Genomic DNA, 14529 nt, shown 5'->3' on the forward strand with positions numbered 1-14529 from the left:
TAAAGAATCTTATCTTGGATTGTTACATTATAATGATATATTCTAGTGAGGTATCACCCTATGGTAGACACGCCAAACAGCGAACGATGTGATTGACCTTAGATACGAGTATATTTGTTCAATTAGAGATATTATGCCCCGTACGCCAATTTTATATATCATGGGCGTACGTACGCTTGCTAATTGTCGCAAACTCCAATTGTTTTGCTTGATTTGTGTAATCAAATAGCTGGGCTACAAACTGTGTAACCCAAGAAACCCAGTCGAACGTTCTATCCACACGTATAAATTTATGGAGATTTGAGGTTTGGCAATGCATGTGGACGCGGTATTACGATTTTGATTTGACCAATCCATTTGAAGGTCGTAGAATCCTCTGTGGTTCGACTCCGGAGACACCACCGCCACACCTATCTCTACCTAATAATAGCAGTGTTAAGCGCTGTTGTGTTCTGGTTTTGGTGGGTGTGATGAAATGACATACTTTCCCGAGCCATTCCAGACCTCAGGGAGCGTATCTGTGGCCAACCTCAGGTAGGAATCTAATCTTATCTGAGGACAGTAGCAACTTGCCATCAGATGGACTGCATTCTCATCTGTACATTATTAAATAAACAGTTATAGTGATATAAAAAAGTATGTTAATGGCCTTGTAAATTACGTGATATAACGACTTTAAAAATACTTACCGATAAGTAAGTAAACAATTCAAATTGATTTTATTATTTGATTGATATCCGACCCGGAACTTTCCGTGTAAAACAACACTTTTGATTACAAATATAGTATTTCATACATGTTTGTGATGACAGACATTCGCCAAGTACTCGAAATTCCATCTTTAAGACGTATTGGCAATACTAAAGCTTGTTAACATAAGAGAATCTTTGACAAACGAGCCAGAAAAAGTTTGCCTTTTCCTATTTACATGTATAAATTATTATGAAAGATGGTAGAATCCACAGACCTGTATTTGTATTGTGGTACTACCCGTACAGTTCGATGGAGGAGGTACCACCGCCACACCTATTTAGAGCGTGAGGCAGTTTTTGCGTTTCGGTGGTAGTGTGGATGCCGGCTGATTTACGTATGAGGCGGCCGTCTAAGGACTACTGGGACTAAGGTGGCAATGTATCTGCGAACGGCTTCAGGTAGAAAACCTATTCTATCTGGAATTGGTAAAATATTGTGTCAGTGACAGTGCCATCAGGTGGACTGCACGTTTGCTACTTCAATATAAACTAGTAATTATTAAAAAAACAAGACATTTCACTGTTTAAAAATAATTAACTGAAAAGGGAAGTAACATTGCTTATGTCACTCTAATTTAGACGAATCCAACAGCACCTCATTAGTTAAAATCCATCAAGTCGTTTGGGCTGAAGGCCATGCCCAGTGGCGGATTTACCAGCAGGCTGAGTAGGATTCAGCCTAGGGCGGCATATTTTTGGGGCGGCAAATTTGGGGACCGATTTTTTTGACGTGACAACGTCTTAAATTAGGTTGCGGCTGGGAGTCACTTATGAAAAAGTGTAACGCCCGGTAACGTTACGATGAGTCACCGAACGAGAGAGAGGCCCGCCGAATGCCTTGCGTCTCTCTCCCACTCAACTATGATCGGTTTGCCGCGCGCGCAGCACTAGAGACTAAACAAAATATATTTCTATAGTTAAAATTTGTGCAATTCTTATTTTCATTCAATTCCTTGTTCCTATTGTGCAATTTAATTATATTCATATCAATAAATATTCTACCGAGAAAAAGACGTTGTCACGTAAAATCTTCGCCCGTAAAATCGACTTTACAGGCAACCATTTTTTTTTTTGCTAATTAGGAAGCTAGTTCGTTCATGCGTTAAACGTGTCATGAACTGGCGTGACGAGCAAAAAAAAAACGGGAACCGTATCATGAGCCGGCGTGACGAGCAAAAAAAAAACGGGAACCGTATCATAAAAAAAAAGACGGGAACCGTATCATGAGCCGGAGCGGCGAGAAAAAAAACAACGGGAAGCATGTTCTGGGCCAACGTGGCGAGCAAAAAAACAACTAAGACATGACAATTGTAGCAGCAGGGGCGGCAAAAACTGTACAGCCTAGACCTTCAATTTTTTTAAATCCGCCACTGGTCGTGCCAAAGAATGAGACATAATAAAAAGGACATGTCCAATTGGGAGCATACAAATACGCTCATAATAACGTGCAAGATGAAGAATTTACGTGCAAAATGTGGAATGAACTTCCTCCTGAGGTGTTCCCTGAGCGCTATGACATGGGGCTCTTCAAGAGGGGTGCAAAAAGAGCTCTCCTACAAAGCCGGCGATGCATTGGCGACTCCTCTAGTGTTGCAAATGCCCGTAGGCTCAGTACAAATATGGAACAATATGGAAACAAAGCCTAGTTGATAAAATAATTACCAACACTCCATTGAAATAATAAGGTTGTCACTATATTATTCTTTAATAGTGTCAACCTATTTTATTTATTTCTATTTTTACTTTGCTATTATGATCAATCAATCGAATTGCAATAACTACGCAGTTTACAAATAATATAAGAAGGTAATCTCACGGCGTCGATTAATCCCAGCAAAATACAATAATAATAATTATTATACTTTTAAATGCGGAAAACAGTGTAAAATTGACACAACTTGTGATTCAACTTACTTTGATTTTTTGTAAATCTTTAATTTGTTATTTAATTAATTACGGCGCAACCTTTTACAAGTTTTGGCGGAAACATACAAATGAATAAAAATGAAAGCAATAAATGAAATGAATCGGTCCAAACAGCCGTATACCAATTCGCAATTCGCTCGTGGCATTTTTAAAAAGATCGCGGAAATAAATAGCAAACAAATAGCGACGTGACCAGTCGTTTTGATGCGACACTCGCTACTGCAGCAGCACTTCGAAAACCGCTTAGCGGCCTCGTCGATGCGCATGTTTGTGTGTGTGAGCGTTTCGAACGCTTTGTAGGGAGTTTCCATACTGTTCCATATTTCTACTGAGTCATAGGCGACGGTGACTGCTATCCACTAGGTAGCCCGTCTGACTTATCGTTAGGTATAAATATATAAAAAAAATGTGAGCCGTCACGGACCGCCTGGCAGATGTGAAACATCGACATTATTTTGTAAAAGTAATATGCAGAAAAGAACATATTGTGATAGGAACTAAATATGTCATAATGATAAAATAAAATATTATCTACGATTTTTTTCCAGATAACGATGACTATTTATTGAATTCGATTGCGCATGGCGACGCGTCGCCACACCGTACACACTACTGCATATAGACTGTATATATATACCATCGTATGCGTCGCATGCGTCGCCACGCCAGAAATCGGTTTTACGTGCGGCTATAGATGTTTCACATCAAAAAGCTCGCAAATCATTACCTACTCCGCGGTCAGTTAAAATATACAATAATGAATTCTATTCCATTTTATAGTTTTAAAAACAAAATAAAATACATTTCAATATAAAGTAGAGTATGCGGCGTACATTAATCCCACCGCAAAGCTCTACACTCATTTGTCTTAACTCTATCCACCCCTTAGTGAACTCAGTTAATTGGATACAGAGCACAATAGTCTCGGCTGGAGGGCAAAACAATATTACGATTTAACTCTAAATAACTCTACTTGTCGTGATTTCAATCCTAACAAAAAAGTTAGTGTAGAAAGGGTTAAGTGGTGGGTACAAATAATGATTACTGGTACTTAGTTAGTTAGTAAGTAGTTACAATTTTACCAATGATGTTACACACATACCTATTTTTGGTTTCAACACAACCATACATATCCTATAGTATTAAATCTTTGTAACATAATTTATAAGAGTAGTAACAGGAATCTTATATTTTCTCAAAATCTAATAAATTAATTGTCAGAAAAATGTAGATTTTGTAATATATGTGGGAGAATGCTTAATTTCATATATAAATATTCCGTTTTTAAAGTCACAATATATTAATTTCGAACTACCGCTCCGTATTAACAATTGGCTACCTGTATCATGGTATAAAAAAGGGGCGCGCAACTGTCAACAGATGGCACACATTCTCGCTCTGGCTCTCGTCGCGTACGGTCGTGCCTGCGCGTCCGTTCCCACCGTGAGTCACCGCTAGACGACGCCCTGTGCGTCACCCCGTGCGTCATCCGCCGCCACCTGCGTGCCACGTGGCACGTATCCGCCGCGCTACCTGGCGCGGAGTTTTGTTAACGCGAGTGCTGTGTTGTGCGTTTTACATTGTATCCCTTGGGTACAGTGTATAGTGTGTACAGTGCAGTGTTTGTGTCTTCGTTGTTAGGACAGTGTAGTTCGCTTGCCCGAGGCTCTGCCCGGCGCAAGCAGCTTGTCCGTGCGTGGTTCCAGCCCGCACGCTTACACGAGTAAGTCTTATTATTAGGCACCCACCCCGATTCACCAGATCGAGACATTAGGGTCACACAATAGGCACACACCTCCCTGTTTAGGCAGGGAGGAACACACTTTCGCTTATTGTCAGTATGGCAAAAACTCAATGGTTCGAGGGCATGGAAGCGTTCTTAAAAGAACGCTACCCAAATGTGCTCGAGTCATATATCAACTCGAGTATGCCCTTATCGCCGCAACACCCATCCTCACCCAGCCCTCCAGCCTCTCCACAGGTAGCACCTATGGACGAGGATGAACCTAGGACTTCCGATTCGGAAGCTAGCGCCAAAGCGTTCTCGGACGCAACTACATCGTCGGACTCAGACTCCGAAGGTTTCCAGCCCGTTATGGGCCGTAAGAAGCGCAAGGCGAAGGCCGCCAGCACCCCTCCCCCCTCGAAAAAACCCTCCGTTCCAGAGGTATCTGACCCTAGCCCTGCCTCTGAGCCCCAAACTTCCGGCCAAGTACGGCCAAAAAGCCTCCCGCCCCCAATTTTCGTTAGGGATAAATCCAAATGGGACTCCCTCATGTGTGTCTTGAACACACAAAATATTAGCTTGGTCTCGGCTAGGTCCACTCCCCACGCTATCAAAGTACAGGTAACCTCCGAACAAGACCACAGGAGGCTTACCCGCGTTCTTTCATCCCAGTCGATAGGCTACCACACCTATGCGTTGGAAGATGAAAAAATGCTGAGGGTCGTCATAAGGGGCGTACCCAAAGAACTAGAGCTCGAGGTCATCTCAAATGATCTCAAATCCCAAGGTTTACCTGTTAAAGAGGTATTCAGGATGTACGGCAGGACAAGGCAACCGTATGACATGGTCCTTGTGGTACTGCCAAAATCAATCGAGGCAAAGAAAATCTTTGCCATTAAAACTGTCTGCCTACTCTCGGGCATTGCCATAGAGGCTCCCCACACTCGCATAGGCCCCTCGCAGTGCCATCGCTGCCAACTATACGGCCATTCGGCCAGAAATTGCTTTGCACGCCCTCGCTGCGTGAAGTGCCTAGGAGACCATAGCACCCCCGATTGCCCCAGGCCCAAAGACTGCCCTGACCCACCGAGCTGCGTGCTCTGTGAAACTGAAGGTCACCCGGCCAGCTACCGAGGATGCCCCCGAGCTCCTCGCAAAAAAACGTCCAAGAAGGCTCCCCGCCCTCTCCCAAAAAATAATTCAGCAGGGAAAACTCCCTCGATCCCTACAGCTAAAGCCTTCCCGGTATTAGCCGCACCCGTTCCCAACGCATGGGTCAAGCCGCCTTCGATAGTGGCAAAAAAGGCCCCTGAAACTACTCGCCCCCAACCGGCAGCAGTTACTCCTAAACCCCCTGTAGCACAGAATTCTAACCCTTCTGTTGCCCGCAAGCCAAACCCAGTCCCACAAAACCAGCCAACACTGGTGGCGGAGGACTTCCAAACTATCGGGGCTTTCATGCAGGCCATCGATTTTGGCGAGCTCAAACTCCTAGCCACGAAACTCAGGGCTGCAAACTCACCCCATGAAATGATGTTCGCAGCATGCGAGCACTATTCATTATTAGACGCCATGTGGCGATCAAAGTCCTCTTTTAAATAAATCAATTATGGATTGTACACCAACTAGGGAACACCACACAGCTAGGGTAAAACCCCGCTCTCTGGCCATAGCGTACTTTAACGCAAATGGCCTTAAACCCCAAACCGATCTCGTTCGTGAATTCCTTACATCTCATCAAATAGATATAATGCTAGTACAGGAGACTTTTCTTAAACCAAGCGTAAGCAATCCCAGAATTGCTAACTACAACATCATACGCAATGACAGAGTAACCTCGAGACTCGGTGGTACTCTGATCTATCACAGACGGTCCTTACACTGCACCCCATTAGATTCTCCCGCTCTTACTAACATCGAGGCATCCGTATGTCACATGGCAATGACTGGACATCAATCCATCATTATAGCTTCAGTATATCTCCCTCCAGGGAAAACACTCCTTGAATCCGACCTTAGGCTGTTGCTCAGTATGGGAGACTCAGTCATCCTGGCCGGGGACCTCAACTGCAAACACCCCAGGTGGAACTCACTACGCCAAAACACAAATGGCTCCCGACTAGACAAACTAACAGACAAACTACAGTTTGAAATCGTAGCGCCCCTCACACCAACCCGATTCCCCCCAGGGGAACAGTCAAATCATAGCCCAGATGTCCTCGATATAACGCTCCTCAAGAACGTCACACTCCGGTTGCGAAACATAGAGGTCCTACACGAGCTGGACTCGGACCATCGTCCAGTCCTACTCAACCTAGGTACCGTTCACAACCCCCTCCAAAGGACCAATCGCATCGTCGACTGGTCTAAATTCGACAAAATCCTTAACTCGACCGACTTACAGACGTTGCCTGAAAACATTGTCACTACACAGGATGCCAACGTGGCTATTAGCTCCCTGACTAACCACATACGGACTGCGACAGACAAATCGACACGGGAAGTCAAAGTGGCGAACGATCGACGCTTTGAACTCCCGGACGATATAAAATCTCTCATCACAGCTAAAAACACTGCCACCCGTAGATACGACCATTTCCCTTCTCCCGAGAACCGTAGGACTCTTAATTTCTACAAAAGGAAGGTTAAAGAAAGCATGAACGAGATACGGAATAACCACTGGGGTTCCCAGGTCGAAGCGATTTCGCCATCTCACCAGGCTTACTGGAAACTGGCGAGATCGCTCCGATCAGAGACTGTAGTGTCAATGCCTCCATTGACCAGACCGAACCTACCACCAGCGTTCGATGATATGGAAAAGGCCGAACATCTGGCCGACAGTCTAGAGAGCCAATGCACACCAAGTACTCAACCGACAGATCCAACACACGTCGCCCTAGTCGAAACAGAAGTCGAGGCTCGGTCTGGCCACCCGCCAATCGATCCTCCACTATCACCTATCACGTTAGACGAAGTGCAAGCAGTCATAAAAGACATGCACGTCAAAAAGGCCCCAGGCCCAGACGGAATTACAAATAAGGTGGTTAAACGCCTTCCCCCCCTCCTGCTAGGACTTCTTTTAGCAATATTCAATGCCCTCCTATCCAACTGCACATTTCCAGACGCCTGGAAGGAAGCAGATGTCATAGGAATCCCTAAACCCGGTAAACCGAGGACTGAGCCTTCGAGCTACCGTCCCATAAGCCTTCTGAACACGTTTGGAAAAATATATGAAAAGTTACTTCTGAACCGACTTAGAGCGGTCGTCCAGTCCAAGAACCTCCTAATGGATGAGCAGTTTGGCTTTAGAGCAAAACACTCCTGCGTACAGCAGGTGCACCGCCTCACGGAGCACATCCTCGTAGGATTAAATCGGAAAAGATCTAGAGGCACAGGTGCCCTCTTCTTCGATGTAGCAAAGGCGTTTGATAAAGTCTGGCACCAAGGCTTGCTTTATAAGCTCTACCATATGGGAGTGCCAGACAGGCTCGTGACCATCATACGAGACTTTTTATCAAACCGCCGATTCCGCTTCCGAGTGGATGGCACACGCTCATCCCCTCGCTCCTTACGAGCCGGAGTCCCCCAGGGCTCCGCTTTATCCCCACTCCTATACACACTTTATACAAGTGATGTCCCGCGCCATCCAAACGTGGAACTAGCCTTGTTTGCGGATGACACCGCTCTCTATTACACCCACCCAAAACCCTCAGTCGTCACCTCAAAACTCCAGTCCGCAGCCACCGCCCTAGGTGAATGGTTTAGGAAATGGAGAATTGAGGTCAATCCAGGAAAAAGCCAAGCTGTTCACTTTGCCAGAAGGGCTTACTACCTCTCTGCCAAAAGGGACTGCTCCCACAGGACCAAACAGGTACTTAAACAAGTATCACTATTTGGAAAGCCCATCCCATGGGCTAAATCCGCCAAATACCTAGGTGTCACACTAGACAGTAGGTTGAACTTCACTGAGCACATCAAAATAACGCGAAATAGGGCCGCTTTCGTACTAGGGCGACTCTACCACATGTTAGGCAAGAAAAGTAAAATGGCACTTCGTCATAAAGTGACGCTTTACAAAGCTTGCGTTAGACCCATCATGACTTACGCCAGTGTAGTCTTTGCACATGTAAAACTCATTGATAGATATCAAAAGCTTCAAAATCGATTCTTGCGCATGGCCACGGGCTGTCCCTGGTACGTGCGTAATGTAGACCTCCATAGAGATCTTGAGCTGCCCACCATCGCTCAATACACGAAGCAACTTTCCAAAAGCTATTTTGATACAGCTATTGACCACCCAAATCAGCTAGTTGTCAAGGCAGCCAGTTACATCCCTGATAAGGATGCAAAGGCTCTACACAGACGCCCAAAACATGTCCTAGGCTACCCTGATGATAAGATCACGTTAGACAATGCCCTCCGGCAAGGAGAACCCCCTCCTCAGCCTCCACACACACTCAACAACAACAGATTCTATACACACCGTCCCCGCCGGCGGAGACGAGGACCCCACTACAGTACAGCCGTCACAAGGTATCCCCGCGTGATTGGTCGTCTTTCCCCTGTGCCCCACATTAGCGTAACTGACCTAAGCCGAGGTCCGTACCTCACAGGAGGTGCCCTTGGGTCAGCCGCAATCCCTATCTGACAAGAGGTGGATGGTCAGGACTCCGGCAGTAGCTGGGTCCGCAACCTTCTCTCCCTCCAGCGAAGGTGGACGGCTTAGGGAACCGGCAACGGCGACCAAAGCTATCCCTCCCTTCCAGCCCATAGTCTTCTTGTCCCGGCTGAGCCTAAGGCTCGCCTCTCAAAACCCGGTGAAGCTGTACAGGTCGCTAGGACCAACAGTAAACTACACAAATCGAAAAAAAAAAAAAAAAAAAATGTCAACAGATCAGAAGTTGTCCAATAGTGGGCACGGCACGGTGGTGCTCTGAACTGTTTGGTGTTTTGCTTGGGTGTTATTGTTACTATGGTGGCATTAACGCTTATTCATTTAATTCTTTTAACTATATTTTTATAAATATTGGTTAAATTAGTTGAATCGAAATACCATTGTAGATCTACCTACCGGCGCGCCCACATATACGTTTGCTCATAATTAGTAGAGTATATTATCTACAGAACTCGAGTGTATTATATTTTAAGAAATTCTTATCCCAGCAGGTGAGCAGATATGAGTAAAACCTTGCCTTCCAAAGCGATTTGGAGATTCGAGGAGTGATGCACTCGGCGCTGTCAAGTTGCTCAAAGAACTAAGCACGGCTTGAGCTTCCTGAGAGGTCTCTTTGCATTTCACAAGCATTTAGAATTTAGAATAACATCACTAAAGTTATTATATATTAACTGCATTGTCATCCAAACCATCGTGTACCTACGGAAAATTCCAGCTTCCTTTTTTATAATATAGGAGTAGCAGACGAGCATGCAGTCCACCTGATGGTAATTGGCTACTGCCGCCCATGGACATCTGTAATCAACCCCAGATAGGATTAGATATTCCTACCCGAGGTCGGCCACAGATGTGCCGCTACCCCTGAGGACTAAGCTGGAACGCCTTGGAAAAGTCTGTCTCCCTTACCACACCCTTTAAACCGAAACATAGCAGCGCCTAAGCAGTTGTTATTTGATAGAAATAGGTGTGGCGGTGATGCCGCCACAGTCGAACCACATAGGGTTCTACCACCTTCAAATTCAGCTGAAAGATTTCACGTTCATAAGTTCTAAGACTAAGTGAAATAAAGCTTGTAATAATAAAATATGTAAATAGTGACATATGTTTATAAATGTAATGCAGAAAATAACAAAAATGAGCAATTTAAATCTGTTAACAGAAGATATTAAACTAGAATTAACATTTTTAGATTTAAATATAATTAAACATTTTCCATATTTATTAAACATTGTTTAAATATTGAAGATAGAATTAAAAGTAGTCATAAACTAGTCAATTTAAATATTTATTTTTACAAAACAAGATAACGACATAGTAATATAAAAAGTAAGCAATCATAAAATATTTATTTACAATTTTGGTACCTAATAAATACACATAATTTATTTAATGTTAAATTAACTTTGCCGAATTAATTTATTCTTTGCAATTCATTCGATTCAATATTAAAATTTAAAGCTTAAGTAATAAATTCAGATTTAGTTTGACATGTAACGTAATTTACACGTCATATGACTTCATTTCATCTTATTTCATTTCCATATTTTTTGCGAGTGTAATTTAAAATCTGACTTATACTTAAATTGCTTTGTTGACTTATTAAGCATTATGAATAACATAACAAAGAACAAAGTTGTGAAATCATAAGCCGTTGGGATTAATGGAAGCGAATCTCGAAATGGAAGCTGTGGTCAGACAAATAACACTTAAACGACTTACTAGCAACCTAATATATAACCTGGACAAAGTTGGCGCGGCGGAACTACTGGATTACTGAAACAGGCGAACTTTCATCGGATTCTGCGCATTTCTAGTTATAGAGGTATTATAACAAATCCTACTTGATAAGTTCCAACAATCCCGGTGTGGCTTTCCTAATTGAACATGTCCCATTTATGAATTTTTTATCTATTTATACGTTTATGCATATCGGTTACTCACTAATAAGAAATCATAATAATTTGTATAAACGATACAGGAAAACATCGTCTGGAAGGTTTCTGATGGTATTTTCCTTTACCATTTTTAGAAGTGTACCTACACGCCTGAGAGTATTAAAACAAGTTCTCAAAGTCAACGGTGTGTAATGTTTACGATTTCGTACTTGATCAGGGGGCCTACCACCATTTTCTAAAAACCATCATAGTTCAGAAAAGTTTTATTTCCTCCTTAAAACAGTAAAATATTCCGTCATACACAGTAGAACAAACTTAAATCCTTATTCATTTTTCGCTTATCCATTGTATAAAACCAACTGAAATTGTCATATTTAGCCTAAAAAGTTAAATTTCCTGCAAAAAAGTAAAAGTATGATTAAAATAATATTTAAGAAATGGTAGTAACCCCCCAGTTCGGTCAACTAAATCCCTCTCAATTAGAGAGAAGACCCTTGCCCAGCAGTGGGACAGTAACAGGATGACTATGATTGATTAAAAAATTTAGAAAATTGTTACGTGTGTAGGATTCCTGACGATGTTATGACCGTTTTAAGTGGGTAACAAATAGGTACTTCATTGCTTTTAACGCCTGAATTATGCGTGTTTTAAGAGATAAACAAACATTTTTTGCACGTATAAACTACCGAATGAGTAATAATTTACCTTATATTATTTACAATCTAGACTACTATAAGAGTAATAAGTAGCTCTACGCTAACTTAGACTGCTAAATAATCATATTATGAAGGTGGCGTCCTCTGACATTGCACTTATTTGTTTTATCAGATTAAACAAACAAACAATAAGACCAAACAATTTTGCAGTGTGCACTGTGCATCCTAAAGGCCTGGCCACACAGAGCGCATATTCTAGCGCCGCGCTAGGGCGATAGCGCTAGAAGTAAATCCTGACGCCGCTGAGTTGAATTGTACTGAGTTACTAGTAAGCGGTCACACAGAGCGCGTACGCGTACGCGCGTTCTCGTACGCTCAGTAACCCCATACAACACAACTCGGCGCTAGAGCGGCGTCAGGATTTTGTTCTAGCGCTGACGCCTAGAGCGGCGCTGAAATACGCGTTCTGTTTGGCCGGGCCTTTATAAAATGTCAATACAACACAACAGCCACGCGCCTGGTATTGACCGGTTGCTTTTCATTTCCGCATATCTACGTTCACCGAATCAATTCACGTTTAGTTATTATTACAATGAAATCTAAAAATTTCATAAAATAAAAGAGTGGAACGCATTTACCGGATCGGTGTTTTTTTTAAATCATAAGTAGGAAACGAGCACATCCAGCTGCTGTTAAGTGGCTACTGCCGCCCATGGACATCTGTAATCAACCCCAGATAGGATTAGATATTCCTACCTGAGGCCGGCCACAGATGCACCGCTACTCCTGAGGACTAAGCTGGAACGCCTCGGAAAAGTCTGTCTCCCTTGCCACACCCTTCAAACCGGAACACAGCAGCGCCTAGCACCGCTGTTATTAAGTAGAAATAGGTGTGGCGGTGGTGCCGCCGGAGTCGAACCACAAGGGGTTCTACCACCCTATGGGTTTAAATTGGATATCATGAAAGGTATGGCCGAAGTACAGCCGGAGTCGTACCACTAAGGATTCTATTATTAAAAGAATGAAGTGTAATAAATGTCAAATATTACGCAGGTACAGATGTGGTATATAAAGATATTTCATGAGATAAAAAGAGTCCACCAAAACACAAAACACATACAAATCGTTATTGCGTATAAAACAAAAAACCCAAAAATAAAAACGGAATTTGTAACGCTAACTGAATATCGCGAATATCGCCGCGCTCGTGTAACGGATGGTCGGTACATCACTAGTTGTTTTCATTTTGTTGAGCACAAATAACGGATTGACGTGATAAACGATCCGGACAACAATGAGTGGCGAAACACTACTGCCACCACTTTTAAACCCCGTATATTTTTTAATTTAACACGAATTGATCACTACGAACGTACAATGAACAGTTACAGCTCCCGAAATTTATACTTCTCAATTACTCTCTGCTCGTAACTCCACTCTAACTTTTTCAAAATAAAAGATACCTATTCTACAGCTTACTTCCTGTTTCGTGGTGAATCCTACTGTCCCACAACTGGGCAAAGTGAGAGAGATTTAAGTCATAGTCCACCGCTGACCACTGGTAATGGACCAGTTCGAATTGGAGGACTTCCCACACACTCATTTTTGTTTTTTTTTATATAATATAGGAATAGCAGACGAGCATGCAGTCCACCTGATGGTAAGTAGCTACAGCCGCCCATGGGCATCTGTAATCAACCTTAGATAGACTTACATACCCGAGGTCGGGCACAGATGCGCCGGTACCCCTGAACTAAGATGAAACGCCTCGGAAAACTATGTCTCCCTTACCACACCCTTCAAACCAGAATTCCTTCAACCTGTTTCAAACCTGTTAACCTTTAAACCTGTCATTAGGCAGAAACAGGTATAGCGGTGGTAACTCCGGAGTCGAATCACAAAGGGTTTAGAATTAATCTAGTATTAATTTAATTCTCAGGCGTGCAGGTTTCCTTAATATTAGGGCTTATCTTAAATATATTGGGTCGTAGGGGATGGAACTTTATTTTAAAATACGTTCATTTAGGAGCAAGGACTTTTTTTTTTTTTATAATATAAGAGTAGCAGACGAGCATGCAGTCCACCTGATGGTAAATGGCTACTGCCGCCCATGGACATCTGTAATCAACCCCAGATAGGATTAGATATTCCTACCTGAGGTCGGCCACAGATGCGCCGCTACCCCTGAGGACTAAGCTGGAACGCCTCGGAAAAGTCTGTCTCCCTTACCACACCCTTCAAACCGGAACACAGCAGCGCCTAGCACTGCTGTTATTAGGTAGAAATAGGTGTGGCGGTGGTGCCGCCGAAGTCGAACCATAAAGGGTTCTACTACCTTCAAACACTGTAACTGTAAAAATTTGCATTTGGCTTTCTGCTAGGGAATGATAGAACTTTTTTTAATACCATTTATGGAAATCTACCCTTAAGAGGGTAAAATAGGGGTAGAAACTTCGTTTAGAAGTCCGAAGATTTTGAAGCAAATTCTATGTCATTTGGTATTCGGCTTTTTAGCACGCGGCGGTTTTAGTGCGTTAATAATTTGACATACGGTTGGCACCAAACAGTTACCACACGGTTCCCATGTATACGTTATGGATCGTTATGATTTTTGCATAGTGGTTTGGTACTTTATAGGTCAAGGTATGCCATAACATGGACGGTTCCTATGAATATTGTAAATAATAATTATTGTATCTTACATGAAACTTATATTTTAAAGAAGTTTCATTACAGTCCACTCATTACAGTTTTAGTGTTTGTTTCTGATGAAAACTTGACCAATTTAGGTACACAGTGATGAAAAAAATATATGTATTAATATTTAATTAATATAATTTTTATTAATGTTACTTTATCATTAAAATTGTTAAAGGTACAAGTTTACAATTACAGTTAT

General features: G+C 42.8%; 1 protein-coding gene across 1 annotated transcript in view; it reads left to right on the forward strand.

The window, feature by feature from the left end:
- Positions 1 to 14529, forward strand: part of CTL16 (C-type lectin 16) — a 445139-nt gene that overhangs the window by 360722 nt on the left and 69888 nt on the right. The gene's annotated exons all lie outside the window — the stretch shown is intronic.

Source organism: Epargyreus clarus, unplaced genomic scaffold (assembly GCF_041222505.1).
Source record: "Epargyreus clarus isolate Ecla_fem2 unplaced genomic scaffold, WU_Ecla_fem_2.2 ptg000014l, whole genome shotgun sequence".
Taxonomy (NCBI): domain Eukaryota; kingdom Metazoa; phylum Arthropoda; class Insecta; order Lepidoptera; family Hesperiidae; genus Epargyreus; species Epargyreus clarus.